This window comes from Caretta caretta, chromosome 1 (assembly GCF_965140235.1).
Source record: "Caretta caretta isolate rCarCar2 chromosome 1, rCarCar1.hap1, whole genome shotgun sequence".
Classification (NCBI taxonomy): domain Eukaryota; kingdom Metazoa; phylum Chordata; order Testudines; family Cheloniidae; genus Caretta; species Caretta caretta.
The window spans coordinates 250,202,206-250,219,392 of NC_134206.1; the positions used below are offsets into that span (position 1 = coordinate 250,202,206).

The 17,187-nt window shown below is 43.9% G+C and overlaps 1 long non-coding RNA gene across 2 annotated transcripts in view; it reads right to left on the minus strand.

Moving 5' to 3' along the window:
- Positions 1 to 16,380, minus strand: part of LOC142070028 (uncharacterized) — a 41,975-nt gene extending 25,595 nt beyond the window's left edge. The window contains exon 1 of one of the 2 annotated variants that reach the window (XR_012665998.1): positions 16,001 to 16,380. This is a non-coding gene — a long non-coding RNA (uncharacterized LOC142070028). Of the gene's footprint in view, positions 1 to 12,537; positions 12,604 to 16,000 lie in introns of those variants that run through there. The other variant, XR_012665999.1, reaches the window with a different exon arrangement.
- Between the last annotated feature and the right edge of the window lie 807 nt (positions 16,381 to 17,187).

Sequence of the window (17,187 nt, forward strand, 5' to 3'; positions counted from 1 at the left end):
TGCACGGCATCCGGGGCTGAGTCAGATTTCCCCCACTAGCTGGGGGAAGCTCTGCAAACTCGTGCATGCGCACACACACACACTCACTCTCTCTCCCCCCCCCCCCCCCTCAGCTGCAGAGGGAGGGATTCCTGTACAGGGAGCTGCTCCCCATCTGGCCAATCCCTGTGCATCCAGACCCTCCTGCTGAACCTTGCCCCCCCCCCCACCTGCACCTGAGCCATCCACACCCAGATCCCCACCCCACTGAGCCCCAACCAGCTGCACCTGTATCTCCACCCCACTGAGCCCCCTCTTCCCCCAGCATCTGGACCCCCACTGATCCCCAGGCTGAGCTCTATCCCTTACCCAGAACTGCCCCCCCCGCCGCTGAGCCCCAACCACCTTTATCTGAATCCCCCTCCAGCGTCCCCTTACGCTTGAACCTAGAACTGCCCAACAAGCCTGTGCATCCGGATCACCCGCTCAGCTGCCTGCACCCAGATTACCCCACACAGAACCCTCTCAGCTCACACCTGGACCCCCCACACTGAATCTCTCCACACTTGGATCCTGCCTTGCTGAGTCTGCCTACCCGCACCTGGCATGGAGGGGCAGGGCCCTGGCGTGTTTCTGGGGCAGGCCCTATCCTTGTGCTGTGTCAGGGTTGGGTGCAGCCTCACCACTGAATCCATGTCCTAAGCGGGGAGCTGCACAGTGATCTCCCACCTCTGTGAAGCCAGTGGCCTTGTGCTCCCCAATGCCGTGCTGGAGCCTCCACATTTATTTGGCAAATAAAATTTGCAGAATTGTGCAGAATTTTAAAATATTATGTGCAGAATTTTTAAGTTTTTGGCACAGAATTCCCTTAGGGGTAAGGCAGTCTGTGGCAGAGCTGGGAATTGAAGGAGGATCTCCCAAGTCCTAGGCTAGCTGCCCTAACCATTGGATAATCTCTCCTCTACCTTTGGAGTAGGGACTTTTTGTTTCCCCCAGCATCTGGACCCCCACTGATCCCCAGGCTGAGCTCTATCCCTTACCCAGAACTGCCCCCCCCGCCGCTGAGCCCCAACCACCTTTATCTGAATCCCCCTCCAGCGTCCCCTTACGCTTGAACCTAGAACTGCCCAACAAGCCTGTGCATCCGGATCACCCGCTCAGCTGCCTGCACCCAGATTACCCCACACAGAACCCTCTCAGCTCACACCTGGACCCCCCACACTGAATCTCTCCACACTTGGATCCTGCCTTGCTGAGTCTGCCTACCCGCACCTGGCATGGAGGGGCAGGGCCCTGGCGTGTTTCTGGGGCAGGCCCTATCCTTGTGCTGTGTCAGGGTTGGGTGCAGCCTCACCACTGAATCCATGTCCTAAGCGGGGAGCTGCACAGTGATCTCCCACCTCTGTGAAGCCAGTGGCCTTGTGCTCCCCAATGCCGTGCTGGAGCCTCCACATTTATTTGGCAAATAAAATTTGCAGAATTGTGCAGAATTTTAAAATATTATGTGCAGAATTTTTAAGTTTTTGGCACAGAATTCCCTTAGGGGTAAGGCAGTCTGTGGCAGAGCTGGGAATTGAAGGAGGATCTCCCAAGTCCTAGGCTAGCTGCCCCTAACCATTGGATAATCTCTCCTCTACCTTTGGAGTAGGGACTTTTTGTTACAGTTGTACATACCTAACACAATGGGGCCTGGATCTCAGGCTGGGCCTCTCCCCATCACATTGCGACAAATACAAAATGCAACAAGCCCCTTTCAAATGAAAGGAATAATTCTTTTGAAAGAACAAGCTTCCAGGGCTCCAAAAGAGAAGATGCCATAGCAAAATGAACTGGTGTAGAAATAACACATAAAATCATTATAATCTAGACATTTTGCATACACTTTGGTGCTAGCAGAGACATCCTTTGAGAAGTGGCTTGTGCAAGTGCAGCTTATGGAAAGGTTCTACTGGTGTGTACAACTCAGTGTATACCGCTTCATCAACAAAAATATCACACACACAAACTGCACCAAAGTGCCTCTTTCTAATATAGATTGGTATTAATTACTTATAATGTATATGTTGTGTTAGCAATTTAAGAGCAACACAGAATCCTGAGCTCTGTCAGGCGATACACAGGATAGATATAATATCGAAAATAAAAATTATACCTTGTTACAAACTACTAAATGAATCTTTACAAGATTATACTTTAACATCTGGTGACTACAAAATACGACATTTAGCTCTCCTTCACTTCTGTCATTACCTTACAGTCAAATATCGATTTGCATTTGAATAAATTGCCTAGGAAGGTTGTGGAATCTCTATCATTGGAGATTTTTAAGAGTAGGTTAGAAAACACCTGTCCAGAATGGTCTAATACTTAGTCCTGCCATGAGTGCAGAGGACTGGACTAGGTGACCTCTCAAGGTCCCTTCCAGTCCTGTGATTCTGTGCCCTATCTCAGAAATACTAGCTTGAGCCTGAATATTTTTTTCTGCATTTATCCAATTCATAAATAATTTTATTTTCTCTGCAATGTGATATTCTGTATCAATCATTTAAAAAATCCACTTAAACTTGGATATTGGATATTGTTAATTTGGAAAACAAACAAACCAAAAAACCCTGCAAAAACCTAGAATCCGATGAAGTGAACTGTAGCTCACGAAAGCTCATGCTCAAATAAATTGGTTAGTCTCTAAGGTGCCACAAGTACTCCTTTTCTTTTAACCTAGAATCTAACTGTCCATCTTCATTGGCCTCAGTCTATGGCAACTGACAAGAAAACCAGAATATAATGATTGGATAAGGATTGAGTATAACTGAATCTGGGCAATTAATAAAGCAGAATGAAATATTGTCAGTGGACGAAATTGAGAACTAATTCAGATTACCGTAGTTACCTCTCATTGCTGAGTGCTTAGAAATACCATGCTACAAACCAAAGAGGCAATAATTTGAGCACAATGAAATTGAGAGCTTCAAAACTACATGAATAAGTGTCAATACTATGTGAATAATGAAAAAGTCATACACTTTTGTATGTATGCAAATGTCCACTATCTACTTACTTACCCTTGAAAAATACCTATGACACTGTGACAGAGGTGGATTCATGTTCACAGACATAATGACTCTTGGCTTTAGGTACACAGAGATTAGTCCAATATTTCAATCTGTACTTCTCACTTTACCACTCAGTATCAGATTACGCAGTGTATCTTGCCCTCAAGGAAGTTGTGTATGATGGGAGGAGTAGATAACGAAACACGCTGGAGAAGAGATGGCTCTTCTAATTGTCTTCACCAGGCTTGGGTGAGATTGCCCCCAGAGCCAGGAATTCCAGAGACTAGAAGCTGAATAATGGAAATTTATCATCAATGAATGTATCGTGTTGAGTCTGAAGTTAGTATTGTTAGGCTAGGATGGCAACCTTTCTAAACAGACATGCTCACTAGATAGTTTTGTTCCTTAGGGACTTGCATAGTAAACTGCTGCTGAGTGCTGAAACCCACAAGCCTCTTCAACAGACAGACTAATGAAGTTTAGGAAATGCTGCTCCTAAACAACAATTTGAAAATAGATACACATAACAAATACCTCGTTAAACCAGTGGTTTCCCCTGAAAGGGAAACCTACATAAAGAAGCCTTCTATCTTTGTCAGTTTTTCACCTTGTTGTCCTTAGACTTTATATAAAATACAGAAAAGGACCTATCTGCTCTATTCCCAGTGAGGTGGCTGGTTTCTTGTATTCTGTAAAGAAAGATCATTCTTGATTTATTATATTTTTGTAGATTGGTGCTTTGCATCTTACTGTACCCCTTTCCCTATTTTGTGAGTGTGTGTGTGTGCTTGTCTGTGTACTGTACAGCCGACTTACAATAAACTTTTAGTTTTAAAACGATATTGGTGTAATATATGAATCCTGTGTTTCTACAAAACACTATCTCCTCTGCCCAAGAATGTATAGTGTTCTGAAAGCATATATGTGTAATATCATTTTCCTTTCATCTGATGGAGGCAAATATTCAAAGGCTTTCTGCTGAGTCTGTATTTCCCTAATATTGAAAGGTCAACAACTACTGTATGTATGGCCATTATTAGCACAGATTTATTTCCCTAATTAAACTGATACACTGGGTATAATGCCAATATAAATAAGTGAGGCCCTTTCATTAATTTAGTTCCGTATGGAAGAATCAAACAGGGCTTACGTTTAACAGTGTTTTGATTTTCATTTGCTGACGTTCTCAAGAAAACTGGGAAATGAAGCTGTGCATGCATATGTGGGTGTGCACTTGTGTTAGAGTGTGAGAGCTGGTGGAGCAAGTTTAGATGATGATCCTGGGGCAGAGAAGGAAGTGGTTTAGGGAAATGAGACTGTGAGTAACACAATGTGGAGTGACACATAATTGTTCTCACGCTAGAAAACAATATGTACAACACTGTGAGAGCAAGTGACACACCTACACTACTGAGTTCATACACTGCATTTAAAGGTAGCTTTTTTTTTTCAGATGAGTTTACGACACAAAATGTAGATTCACTTTTCCCTAAAGTTTGGGGGTGTCCTAGCTTTCAAAGTACATTAGGATGATAGGTACTCTGACAATATAAGGGTTTTTTTTATTATTATTGTTGATCACTTCCCTCACATCACTTGGGGGCAATAAAGTACAGTATAGGTCCCACCTTCAAACATGGAAATATATAACACATGGCTGTGGGCTAAGTGGAAAGGAATGTTAATGATGCCCTCTTTCCCCTGCCTTTACCAATGTTGCTGTTATCAATCCATAGAGGAAAAGTGCTATGGGCCTGATCCAAAGCCCACTGATGTCAAATAATAAGTCTTTCCACTGATTTCAGTGGGGTTTGGTTCAGACCTTTTAAGTATTTATTCTCAAGTATGAGCACAAGGGCAATTCTGATTGGACAGGCTGGTTTAAATCAAGCAAAGAGCATCTTGCAGGTGAGGCAAGTTTACTATAGTCCTGGGCACAGGAGGACACCTTTTGGCTCATGTGATCCAGCAGCTGCCAGCAAAGGACCAGGGACCCATTTTGACTTTTTGCTGCTTTGATATATTAACAGTTGCCTCTGCAAGGAAAGCAATGGAGCTGAACTCTTGATCCAATAAAAGGATGAGTATTTCTTGAGCGTGCACTGTTAATGACTTTTGAAACGTTGGTACTGAGTCATTTTGTTTCTAGATTTCAAAAGGAATATGTTCAGAGTAAGGGGTCAAAGCACACAGGAAACTTTCGTTGCAGCTCCTGGGAGTTGTGTGTGCAGATCAGCCTTTCCAGGGACTAATGATTAATACATAGCGGCTTTCCCCTTTTAAAGCACTGTGCAAAGATTAACTAATCCTCTCAACTCCCTGGTGAGGGAGGGAAATATTGTACCCCTTTTACAGGTGGAAAAACTGAAGAGGACAAGTTAAGTGACTTGCTCAAAGCCAGAGAGGGAATCAAAACTGGGATTAGCAGTCAGGAATTCTGTTTCTTGCCCTGTGCTCAGATCACTAAACTGGGCGGCCTCCAAGCAGATTTTTGCTTTAGAACATCTGGGGTGATCAATGAGAGGGCCAGTGAAACCCAAGAGGACGCCCCAAAAGAGCAAACAGATTGTCATTTGTGCATGAACATACTGCAATTGTAGAAAACTGCAGTACTCCAGGTACATTGCAGGGTCACCAACGAGCCTAAATAAGACTTAGACGTCTATTCAAGTTGGGTTTTTGTTTTGTTTTGTTTTTGTGTTTTTTTTTTGGTGGGGGGGGAACTAGCTTTTCAGGAATCATGAAAAATACAGTACATGAAAGGCCTCATTCCATTTTCAAGGTCAACTTTAAGGCAATGCTTAGGTATGAAGAGTAAGCTGTAGATTCCAATAGTGGTCCCATTGCTCACTCATAAACCTGAGACCGCTGGAAGAGGTGCCTGTCAGGGGGCTTATCGCCAAGCAGCCATGCTGCAAAATCGGTGATACATGTTGTCTGCAGTTCTGGGTTTGTTTATTTTTAGGATTTACATAGAAGATACAGTGACAGGAGGTCTTTTGTTTGAGGATTTAGAGGGAAAGCTGAGAACTAACTCCAGTCAGTCGGAACTGATAAAAAGAGTTTGTTTTTAGTTTGGTTACCAAGCTGTGGCTACTATGAATTTGGCTTCCAGCAGCCAGTGGGCTATGTGAGGAGCACCCAGAGGGTGTACGTGGGTATGGGGACAAGGCATCATGAAAGGGTGGGTAATTATTTCTCTCTATATCTTTTTTTAAAAGGACTTAATGAAAATGTATTTTCAGGTGTGGTGTTCGATGGTGTGTGTGTGCTCTATGAAATTTGCCAGGATGCCCTTCTAGGCTGGGAGTTCTGACCACATTCCGGTCTGGCTGTTGTTTCATTTCACTAAACTCATCGTCAACTCTCTCTCTATTCTTCTTGGAGCTGTTGCCACCCCTCCTTTCTGGTGCTACTTTCACAAGTTTTACTACCTTTAATTTTATTTATTTTGTTATCCAAGGCCCTGAGCCTTACCCACAGGAGTAGTCCCACTTAACTCAATGGAATTACTTGGGTGTAAAGCAACTCGCAGTCTTGTTTGCAGGGTCAGGGCCTTAGTCTGGGGCTATAAATGTTGGTAACATTATCTAAAGGTATCACTGGAAAAATGTAGGAGGGAGGTATTTATGAAACTGTCTGCGATGTTCTGTCACTCAAGAGCAGTTGCCAGTGGAGCTGGAACAAATTCTAAAATGGGGGTGCTGAAGGCAGAAACCATGTCTACTGGGTTGTTATTACTACTTTACACCAGAACCCCCAGCACCTATAGCAGCTGCAGTCAGTTGGATTGTCCTTGTTTATCACCGAGGATTCATTCTGGATTAGATAGGCAGCAGAGCATTGTCTGAGGCACTGCCTCCTTTAAGGACGCCCATCAGACGCCGTCTGTTTTCAGAACTCCCTGGAAATGCCTTTCCATTTGATTCAGTTTCTCCATCTAATGTCCCTTCTTCCTCTGGATTACTCTGCTGTGGAGGGGGGATGAGTGGAAGTCTGGATACAATGTTTAAGTAAACTGGGACACTGGGGCAGATTTGTGGGTTTTTAACTAAATTGCTGTACAGCCCCCAGGTGTCTTTTCTGCAATGGAGGCTTAATGTATTACTTAAATAAATAAAATACCCTCCTGATCCCGTGTTAGGGCTCCATATTCCAAGGGCGTGAAGGTTGTGAGCTTTAGTTTAACACATGTAAAGCACATTATGAGCCTTAGATGTGGAATGTTGTAGAAATGCTGAACATTATCTGCCCTCTGAATTGTGGTGATGTTTTTATCTCCTAGTTCTTTACTTATTAGCCAGACTAATACACACTGTGGCCTGTCTCTCTCTCTCTCTCCATCTGCTCTGACTTTAGTTTATTCACTGGTCTGTAGGTATTATTCAGTATTCCAGTCTTTTAGTTAACAATTCCTGGGGAAATTTTCCCTTTGATGGTTCTTTTTCATTTTCTAGGTCTCCTCAATAATCAGGTGCCATGCATATGTTTCCAGTATACTTTAACCATTTGCTGTATTTCATCTCCATGGTGTCCAGGCCAAATTCCAACTCTGGTAATTACATCCTGCCTGCCTATGTTCCCTCTGCAGTTTTAACCAGCTCTGATGGCTCTTTCACTTTCTGTCCTAAATGGACTATGTAGTTTTGCTTCTGCATTTCATTGCAGCAGTGATGGATTTGGTGCTTGGTTTTCAGTAACCAATGAAGTGATCAGTCTAAAAGTACCTTCATGGGGAAGAGGTTTCTGAAAGTAGACGAGTTTTTCATCAATCAGAAATAGGCATGAAAAGATTCAAGGGCTGGAAGCTAAAATTAGATAAATTCAGATTAGAAATAAGGTGTAAATTTTTATCAGAGAATGTTATTAACTATTGGAATAACTCACTTATGGACAGTGATGCTGGAACAATTTGTATAGTGGGGTTCTGATGTAACCCACACACCTCCTGGGTGTGGTGTTCTGTCCCTTCTAGTGGCACCAAGACCACTTAGAGATGAATGAGTCAGATCATGGTGTAGCAGGCTAAGAGCCATGTGGCTTTTAGCTCATGCAGTAGAGCAGGGGTGGACAAACTTTTTGGCCTGAGGGCCACATCTGGGTTCCGAAACTGTATGGAGGGCCGGGTAGGGAAGGCTGTACCACCACAAACAGCCTGGCCCCTGCCCCCTATCCATCCCCTCCCACTTCCTGCCCCCTGACTGACCCCTCAGAACCCTCCACCCATCCAACGCCCCCTGCTCCTTGTCCCCTGACCAGCCCCTCCTGAGACCCCTCACCCCTAACCACCCCTGACCCCACCCCCTATCCAACCCCACCTGCTCCCTGTCCCCTGAATTCCCTGACCCCTATCCATACCCCCACCCCCTGACAGGCCCCCAGGATTCCCACGCCTATCCAACCGCCGCCTGCTTCCTGTCCCCTGACTGCCCCCTGGGATCCTCTGTCCCTTATCCAAACCCCCCTCCCCACCCCCTTACCATGCCACTCAGAGCACCAGGACTGGCAGCCGCGCCACCCGGCTGGAGCCTGCCACACCGCCAAACAGTCTCTAGAGCACCGAGACAGGCCGGCGGCTCTCACAGCCTCGCTGCCCAGCAGAGCTCGCAGCCCCGCCGCCCAAAGAGATGGTGGCACAGCAAGCTGAGGCTGTAGGTGGGAGGGGCTGGGGGCTAGCGTCCCCAGCTGGGATCTCAAGGGCCAGGCAGGACGGTCCCGTGGGCCACATCCGGCCCACGGGCCGTAGTTTGCCCACCTCTGCAATAGAGGCTCATGGATTTAGCTCCAGAGGCCCCAGGTTCGATCCAGCCCGTTGACGATCGGGGTCTGTTGGTGTTACACTGAGAACCACTGAACCCAACTGTAAACCCTGTATAGATAGAAACCACTTCAAGCTGTGGAGTTGTAGCAGCACCCACAGTTCCAGCACCTATGCCTATGGCGGATTTGGTGGCTTCTCCATCACTTGTAGTCTTTAAATCAAGACTGGATCTCTTTCTCAAACATATGCTATAGCACAAACAGAGATTATTGGCTTCATGCAGAAATAATTGTGTGAGGGTCTTTGGAGGAGGTCAGACTAAATAATCATAATGGTTCCTTAAAATCTATGAATCCTTGAAAATTAGTCTAGGGCCTGATCCATATGGATGACCTTTGTGTCCATGTGACGCTTCATTGATTCCAGTGAGGATTTATGTGTGTGGTACAATATGCCAACTCCGATCCAATTGCACAGTCAGGGCCTATTGCTCTGCTCCTCTATCACTGGAGCCAATGTGAGCTTCACAATTCATTCAAAGGGGCAGAATCAGGCCTTATAGTTATAAATGGCTGTGGGAGTGAAAGGAATGTATTTGTTTGTTTGTTTTTTTAAACTTGGCTCTTGTCTTTGAAAAGTTCTACACTTTAAATTAAAGTGTATTTTTCAATGCTGTATTTCTTAGTATGGAAAAATCCATTCTCCAGACTTTCAAACCTATTATTCTGGCGGGTTTTAATGCCTCAGGTAGCTGGGAGTGGGCTGATGGCATAGAGGCACTGTACTGTGTGGTTTGTCATCTCTGGCTATGATTCTTTGATAGTAAAACTCTAGTCAAGTTGGGATATTGAGTCAGGTACTGATGGCCATGAATACTCAATGTCTGATGGGTATTTATGCTCTCCCTAGGTCTATTGCTTGTTGATGGTTAATAATTAATCTAATTGCTCTTTTATTATAACAATTTTGTTCAGGTTGGAGTAAATAATTGAATCTTCCCACCCCAAAATGGTTAGTTTGTTAACTTGCTCTGTTTGTACAGTTTGGGATGACAGTTTTGAGAAATTCCCTTCTGATAATCTTCAGGAGTGAAGTTTACAACACAAATCCAGAGATTTCTCCCTCCCATTAATGTCCTTAAGAGCATTAGTAACATGCCAAATTATCTGTGGAGGCAGCCACTCTTCAGGCTTGCAATCCAATGAGTATGTATTTATTCTACTTGTAGGCAATTTCTATGGTGCTCATCACCGTAGAAACTGAGTTGGATGAATAGTAACAATTTATTTTTTGAAAGGGATAGCTGAATGCTCGAAGCATCAGGTCTGAAATTCCTCGGCTTCTCAAAATCTAATCCTGGCTGGATTGACTCAACCCCTTCATTCTCTGAGGTAAATACATTGAGGTCCTTGCAGATTACTGTGGGAGAGTCTTTTGGAGGATGAGACATGAAAACCAAAATACTGTCTACTCTGTGTGACTAATAAAGATTGTGGGGCATTTTTTGTAAGAGAAAGGTTTTTCCCTGGAGTCCTGACTAAAATTTCCCTCTGCTTTCCCTAATGTTATGCAGTATGTTGGTAGTTTATCTGGCCGATGTCCTCCACTCCAAGAGAGTTTATCCATAGTCATTTAACCTCTTCTATTTCCTTTCCATTTACCCTTCTCTGCAGATTAGGGGATGGGCTGGGATTGGGATTTGGGTCTGTTTTATGCTTTTTAACTATTGGTTATATTTAGTAGAATGTCCAAGTGCCTTTTTGGTTATTGACACTGAATAAATGTATTTACATATTAACAAAGCATGTTTTATTTTCAAAGCATTTTACAGATTTTACATTAACTGATACTCCCAACACCCCTGTAAGGCAGGTAGATTAGGATAATAAAAACTAATAATACCTAACAATCCAACAAAAAGTGCTATCTTCATTCTACAGATAAAGTCTAAGTGATTTGCACAAGGCCACAAACAGAGACAATGTCAGAGCAGGGATTATAATTTGCAGCACCCATTACCTTGTGAGCAAATTCTCTACAAGACCTCAAGCACCTTGTAGTTTCAGTGGGTTTGGAATACCACAGAAGGAAGTGGGACTGTGGGAATATTCCAGCTAAGATTGCCACAAAAAGTCTCTGGGTCTCCACCAAACCAGGGAAAGAAACTCCTGGCCTTGTCTCAATAGAATTCCTCTTGCTCTTTCCTGTATGGTAGTTCCTGGCCTCCCTTTGATACTATTAAGATGCTTACTCTGCTGCTATTTTGCAGTTAAGGATGCTATTTTAGCTCAGATGGTTTCCTCTATTAAGCAAGCAGAAAAACCAGTGTCTCAGGGGAAAAAAAAAAAAGACAAGACTTTAGGAGTGAATGTATTAGACTGCCTACCTTAGCAATAACACTGTATCAAAGTGATTTGAAGTAGGGTGACTGACCTTGTAGGTTCCCATCTGATCTATGTTCTTTGATTATTTGTATTCCAGCAGTGCCTACAGGACCCCTCTGAGATGGCGGGCCCCATTGTGCTAGGCTTTATAGTGCACACAGAAGAGCTTGTCCCTGAAGAATTTAGAATCTAAATACACGAGATAGGAAGCATTATGGTTCCATTCTACACATGGGAAACAGATTAATGGCTAGCTTTTGAAGGTATTTAGGTGCACTAAAGTTGCAGATAGGTGCCTAGTAAAGTTTTCTTAAGTGCGTAGGCATTTAATTCCCAATGGGACTCTGAAGGGAGCTTCCTCCAGGCCTCCTCTGCTGAAATGGCCCAGGGGTTCACTGAGAGAAATGTGCAAGAGGAAAGACTCTGGGCCCCATCTATACTATACAAACTAAGTGTAACAATCAGTTGGTTGTTACCCAAGTATGATGTAAAATGGTTCAGCCCAGTGTGGAAGGGCCCAAATTGTTTTAGAACTGGACTTTTAACCCTTCCTGCACGCTCTGTCCAAAGTTTCCTTGGGCTAGAAGGTAGTTTCTGAACCCCTATGTTATAACATTGTTAGGCCTCCTCAATGCAGGCCAGGCCAAACTATTTTAGATCCTGCTTAGACAGCAATTGCATTTAACAGCACTGCTGATCGTTGTGGTTTGTGTGGGGCAGACGGAGCCTTAAGCTTGCAGCGCCAAAAGCCAGTCTCCAAACAGCAGAGCTGTTCAGTGCACCTAAGAGTTGAGAAGTAGCAGAAGTGCGAGCTGGCGGAATGATAACTGGAGTCACTATTTTACTTCTAGAACAAGTGTCCCTGTAGCCCATGACTGGGGTCTTGCCAACACTGGAGATTTGCCCCAATTCCACTGCAGTTACATTGTGCTGGTGCTAATAGTGGCTTTGCCTGTCTGTGCTATGAGTTTGCCTTGGTGCAGCTACATTGGCATCTGGCCCATGAAGGTTGAAATCAGGGCAATTCCCCAGAACAGACAAGTCCATAGACTGCAGCTTCCTCATTTGCACTGTAATACAGCTGAATGCCAGAAATGGTATTTGTTGTTCCAGGTCAGATAGCAGGACAGCAGTGACTTGCTGATTCTCTTCAGCACCTGAAGTGTTTAATAATCAAATTATTTCTATTGTTTTTTTGACACATTCCAGGCCAGTGCCTTGAAGGTGTTTACTTTGTAACATGACCTGTGCTTTGCAATTCACAGCTGACACACAAGCCCTAAGCACACATGTAAGGCCCCTGGGGACTCTGTTCAGCTACTACTCCCAGCAGCTCCAGATTAAAAGCAACAAAACAAACCTCGAGGTGGCAAATTCCAAATCCTGTATTTTCAGTCATAAGCCTGGACGTGGTACGTCATTAACACCAGACTTTGCAGAGAATCCATCAAACAGCATATCTGTGCAAGGCGTAAAGGATTTAATATCCAAGATATTAAAAGATATTTAATATCGCTTTCTTTCAATCTTCTAATCCCTGCCCATCCCTATCAAAACAATAGGCAAGATGCACATGAGGTGGCATAGGCTACCAGGTTCTTTGGTACCAGTGCACAGATCTTTTGGGTGTGCAGGAAAGTTGTTGGTAGTGATCTTTCTCCCCTCCTGTTCCCTTCCCACCAGCAGGATCACGAGAAAGGGAGGCTGCTGTTAGCTATCATTCCCTCCTCCTGAAGACCAAGAATGGACTGGCTCCCCACCATAATCCTGCCCCAACACTTCTCCAAGAGAAACTTGCTCTCTCATGTGCACAACCTGAATCTGCTGGAGCAGAGATGGAATAATATGACTTGTACACATCAGGTGGCTGGAAAAGAATTGTCACCCCGGTGTGTTTGGTCTGCTTTAGCTAGTCCAAATGGAAGGCTTTCCTGATCATTCTTGACCCTACTACCCTGTTAAATATGCAGTGTTTCTGATCTGATTAAATTAGTCCTAAACCTGAAGTCCTTTAGGATGGACATTAATGCTGCGATAGGCTGTTCAAGAGAAGACAGAAAAACCAAACCTTCAGAGCACTAGCACTATACGTCTGCTTACCAGTATCCCCTGTGTGGTGTTCCTTCTGTTAAGGTCACCATGGTGAGTGTGAATACTTACAGGGAGAGCTGATTTCAGAGTAACAGCCGTGTTAGTCTGTATTCGCAAAAAGAAAAGGAGGACTTGTGGCACCTTAGAGACTAACCAATTCATTTGAGCATAAGCTTTCGTGAGCTACAGCTCACTTCATCAGATGCATCCGATGAAGTGAGCTGTAGCTCACGAAAGCTCATGCTCAAATAAATTGGTTAGTCTCTAAGGTGCCACAAGTCCTCCTTTTCTTTTTAGGGAGAGCTGAGTGGCCCAACTCAGAATTAAGTATGTCTGCATAATAATTAGTGTCAACCACTGCCTTGGGTCACTTGTAAGATGTCTGCACCCATTTAAGAAAGCTGCAGCCAAATGCAAAGCATCTATAAACCTCAAAGTAAGTAAATGCTCCACGGTATCAAAAGTGCCGTTAATATTCAAAGAGAGAGCCATCCTAGCTGTCCCCCCATCATAGACAGCTCAAAACATGGAGAAGTCTCCTAACACTTAGGGTACTCCCGTGGTGCTCTATTTCAAACACCTTCCAGTATTTGCCCTCCTAATCGTGAGAAGAAGAATATCAGAACAGGAGGCCAAAATATTTACGGTTAGTTCAATATTAAAATGAATGAGGGAGATAGTTTGGTGGGATGCACAGCTCTTTTGGTTTCAGAGTTACGGAAATGCATACTGTACTGGAGAAGATTGGGGTGAATTCTGTTCAGAAGCAAGGTCAAGAAGCAGTAAGTTTATAAAACTCTATCAGAACCATCTGAAGACCTAGTCTTGCCCAGCCTGAGGCGAGTGACTGAGGTGAGAATACTTAGCACTATACAGTGTTCTACATTTTCAAAGTGCTTTGGAAATGTTCAAGTGTGATCCTGCAGATGACTTTTGTTGTTGTTCTTTCTGCTGTTTTATGCTGTATAAAGAAGGCCAGCATTTTTTTTAAAGGGTTTTCCGCCTTCCGTCCCCACTTGGAATATCAACTCTGTTTTTGCTTGAAGTCCTGTTGGAAGTCTCAATAGACGTGTATTAATAGCTCTCACATCTTCGCTGAAGGGGCAGCGTATTGAATTGTAACAAAGATTTCCTTTCTCCACAATGTTAATTATTCACTGAGGTAAAAAAGGTGCTACAAAAACCCAAGATTTAAGCAGCTGAATTAAAAATCCCTTTCAGCTTCCTCCCTTGTGATGTCACCATTTCAATAATTCTCCAGTCACCATAGAGTCTTCCAGCTAGACAGGACCTGACTTTCTAATGTAAAAGACAAGTAGAACCTTCTCTACGCCTCACTTTTCTTTTCGGGGTGGGGATAGACAGGGGTTTGTTAAAATGTTTCAGGTATTCTTTATCCCTCATAAAGAAGTAAAAAGGGCACACGCCAATTTTTTCTTATGCAGATCACCTTTAACTTGTAAATTAATCCAGTCAAAGGAGGTGTCTCTCTCCCCTCAAATCCTTTATTGCTTAAAATATTATATAAGTCTAGCCTAGACTGAACCCCTGCAGCTTTTTTGCTTATCCAAATGGAACAGGTTCTGTGTCTCTATCTTGGAGAATTCAAAGATATCAAGGCTCTCTGACTGCCCTCCACATTTCTTATCTTCAGCGTTTTCTGAATTTTCTTGTGCTGTCCTTTCCACTCCTCCCCTCCCCTCCCCTCCCCTCCCCTCATTTCCCAGAGACTGAATCCTTATTTGAGGTCAAAGCTCCTCTCTCTTCTTCCAAAGCCCTGGCAAGCAAGCCTATGTGGGGAGATCAAATTAACAAAACAGCCTTTTGTAGGTCCTGGAACACGGCTGTAGAAGAGTAAGTCAAATCCTCACTCTGATTTATACTTCTCCTTAGAAGTGCCGGGGATAGGGAACACTTTGTCCCTGCAGACTCAAAGTACAATTAGAAGTGTGATGAATATGTTATAAACCATCCCCTTAACAATAGACATAGAGAACACAGCTTAAAGTCTTTCCCCCTAGACCTGGCAGGTGATTAAAAGTCCACATATTATATGCCCCCAAGGGCTTGGAAATAGGCACCCGAGTAACTATGAGTGCAGTTAGCACCTAATTTAAACAGGACGAAAGCAATGGCCCCTAGTGGATCCAAAGTAAATGAAACTCGGACATATTAGTGCCACCAAAAAATTGTTAAAAAGAATATTAGGCTGCCTGGGTGTGCACTCAAAAATCAGGACCTGCCTAAGATAAGGTTACATGTTCACCTTTAACTCTATCCTTCCGCATATATGCATTGCAAGAAGCTTTTCCTTACATGAGATATCAGTATTTTTATAGAAGCGTAGACATGAGTAGTGTTTTGTAGGGCCGTTGACTGCTCTGCATGCCAGACCAGCAGGATCCAATGAAAGCTGTTTGTGTACAAGATGCACAGTGAATGAGGACCTCCACAAGGTGGATGTTTGTGAGGCTGTAGAAAACTGTATGACAGTATGGTGTACTTGAGAATACCCTTGGTATATTTGTATCCTAAGCAGGTTCCTGCACAAGGGGAGAGAGTTAAGCTTGTGTGTGTGGCCTGAACATTGGCATTTCCAGAGCCAAGGTGATAAAGCTGCAGAGCATAACACAACGCAGGGACAATAAATCAGGACAATCACAATTCAGTGACCCCTTAACACACACAGGGCCCAGATCTGCCACCCTTACTCACGCTGAGTAATCCCTTACCTTTGAGTAGTCCTGTTGAAGTCTATGGAATCAGTGTGAGTAGGGCTGGCGGAATCTTGCTCTAAGGAAGGAGGTGAAGGTACTGGACTTATCCTGCATTCCAGTTCTGTTGCTCCCTCTCTTAACTGCCTGAAGGAGAAACTGGTTCCCCTGCTTCAGACCAGTGAGAGGACAGCAGCTTGGGCTTCTGCCTTGCAGAAATAAACTCTGCTAGACTCTTCAGGCCAAGGACTTAAACGAATACAATAGCTAACTTTTTGGTGTAGTCCCAGTGCAGTAATAGGAGCCAAGATTCAAAGCAAGAGATCCACTCCTTGACTGTGATCTGTCAGAGTCTCCTGGATACACAAATTTAGGCTTGCAGCTTTGTTCTTCTTAAGTCCCCGGTAAATACTCCTCTTTAGAATATCAAGTTCACAGGTCCATCCTTTAGTGAACCGCAACTAGCTAGTCTAGCATCCTCCTCTCTGATTTGGTTAATAAGTAGCCTATTGCTACCTACATTCCTCAGATTTATCACTTAGAGGAGGTAACATTTTTAGTCATTTTGTTAATTACCTATATTGCCATCATGTATGGTGAAAAGAAACTGGAGGTGCTGATAGTCTGTTTTGTCCTGTATTTGCCTCCATTCACTTGGGCCATTCATTTTTATTCCTTTCTTGTACTCAATCCCGTGTCTCTTTGAACCATTTGAATTAATGTGTCGATACACACTGCTGTAAATGTCCAGGAAAAGGTAGGTGAAAATAATTTGCACTTACCTAGTATCTTTCACCTGAGGAATTGGACCCAGATCCACAAAGACACTTAGGTGCTGCAAAATCACAGGAGCAACACTGCAATCCACAAAGCCTGAGTTAGGCACTTAGGCTCCGATGCTGACAAGATGCTGACAAAAGAGCCCTGCGCCCCAGCACTCCACAGGGCCAAAGCTAATGAAACCTCACTACTCCCCTGTTAGGTAAGTACTGTTATACCCCCAAGTGATAACAGATTTCTGGAGTGGTAGTAGGGCTTATGTTCTTTGTAGGCTGGAACCACTACCGTGTGGCATGATCATACTATCTATAGTTTGTGATGCACTATTTAGCCACTAGAGGGTGACATGGTCTTTCTGGCTCTCAAACAGGTTAGGGATTCCATCCAGTAGCAGGGTAATCAAATTGTAAAGCACCCCCAAATTA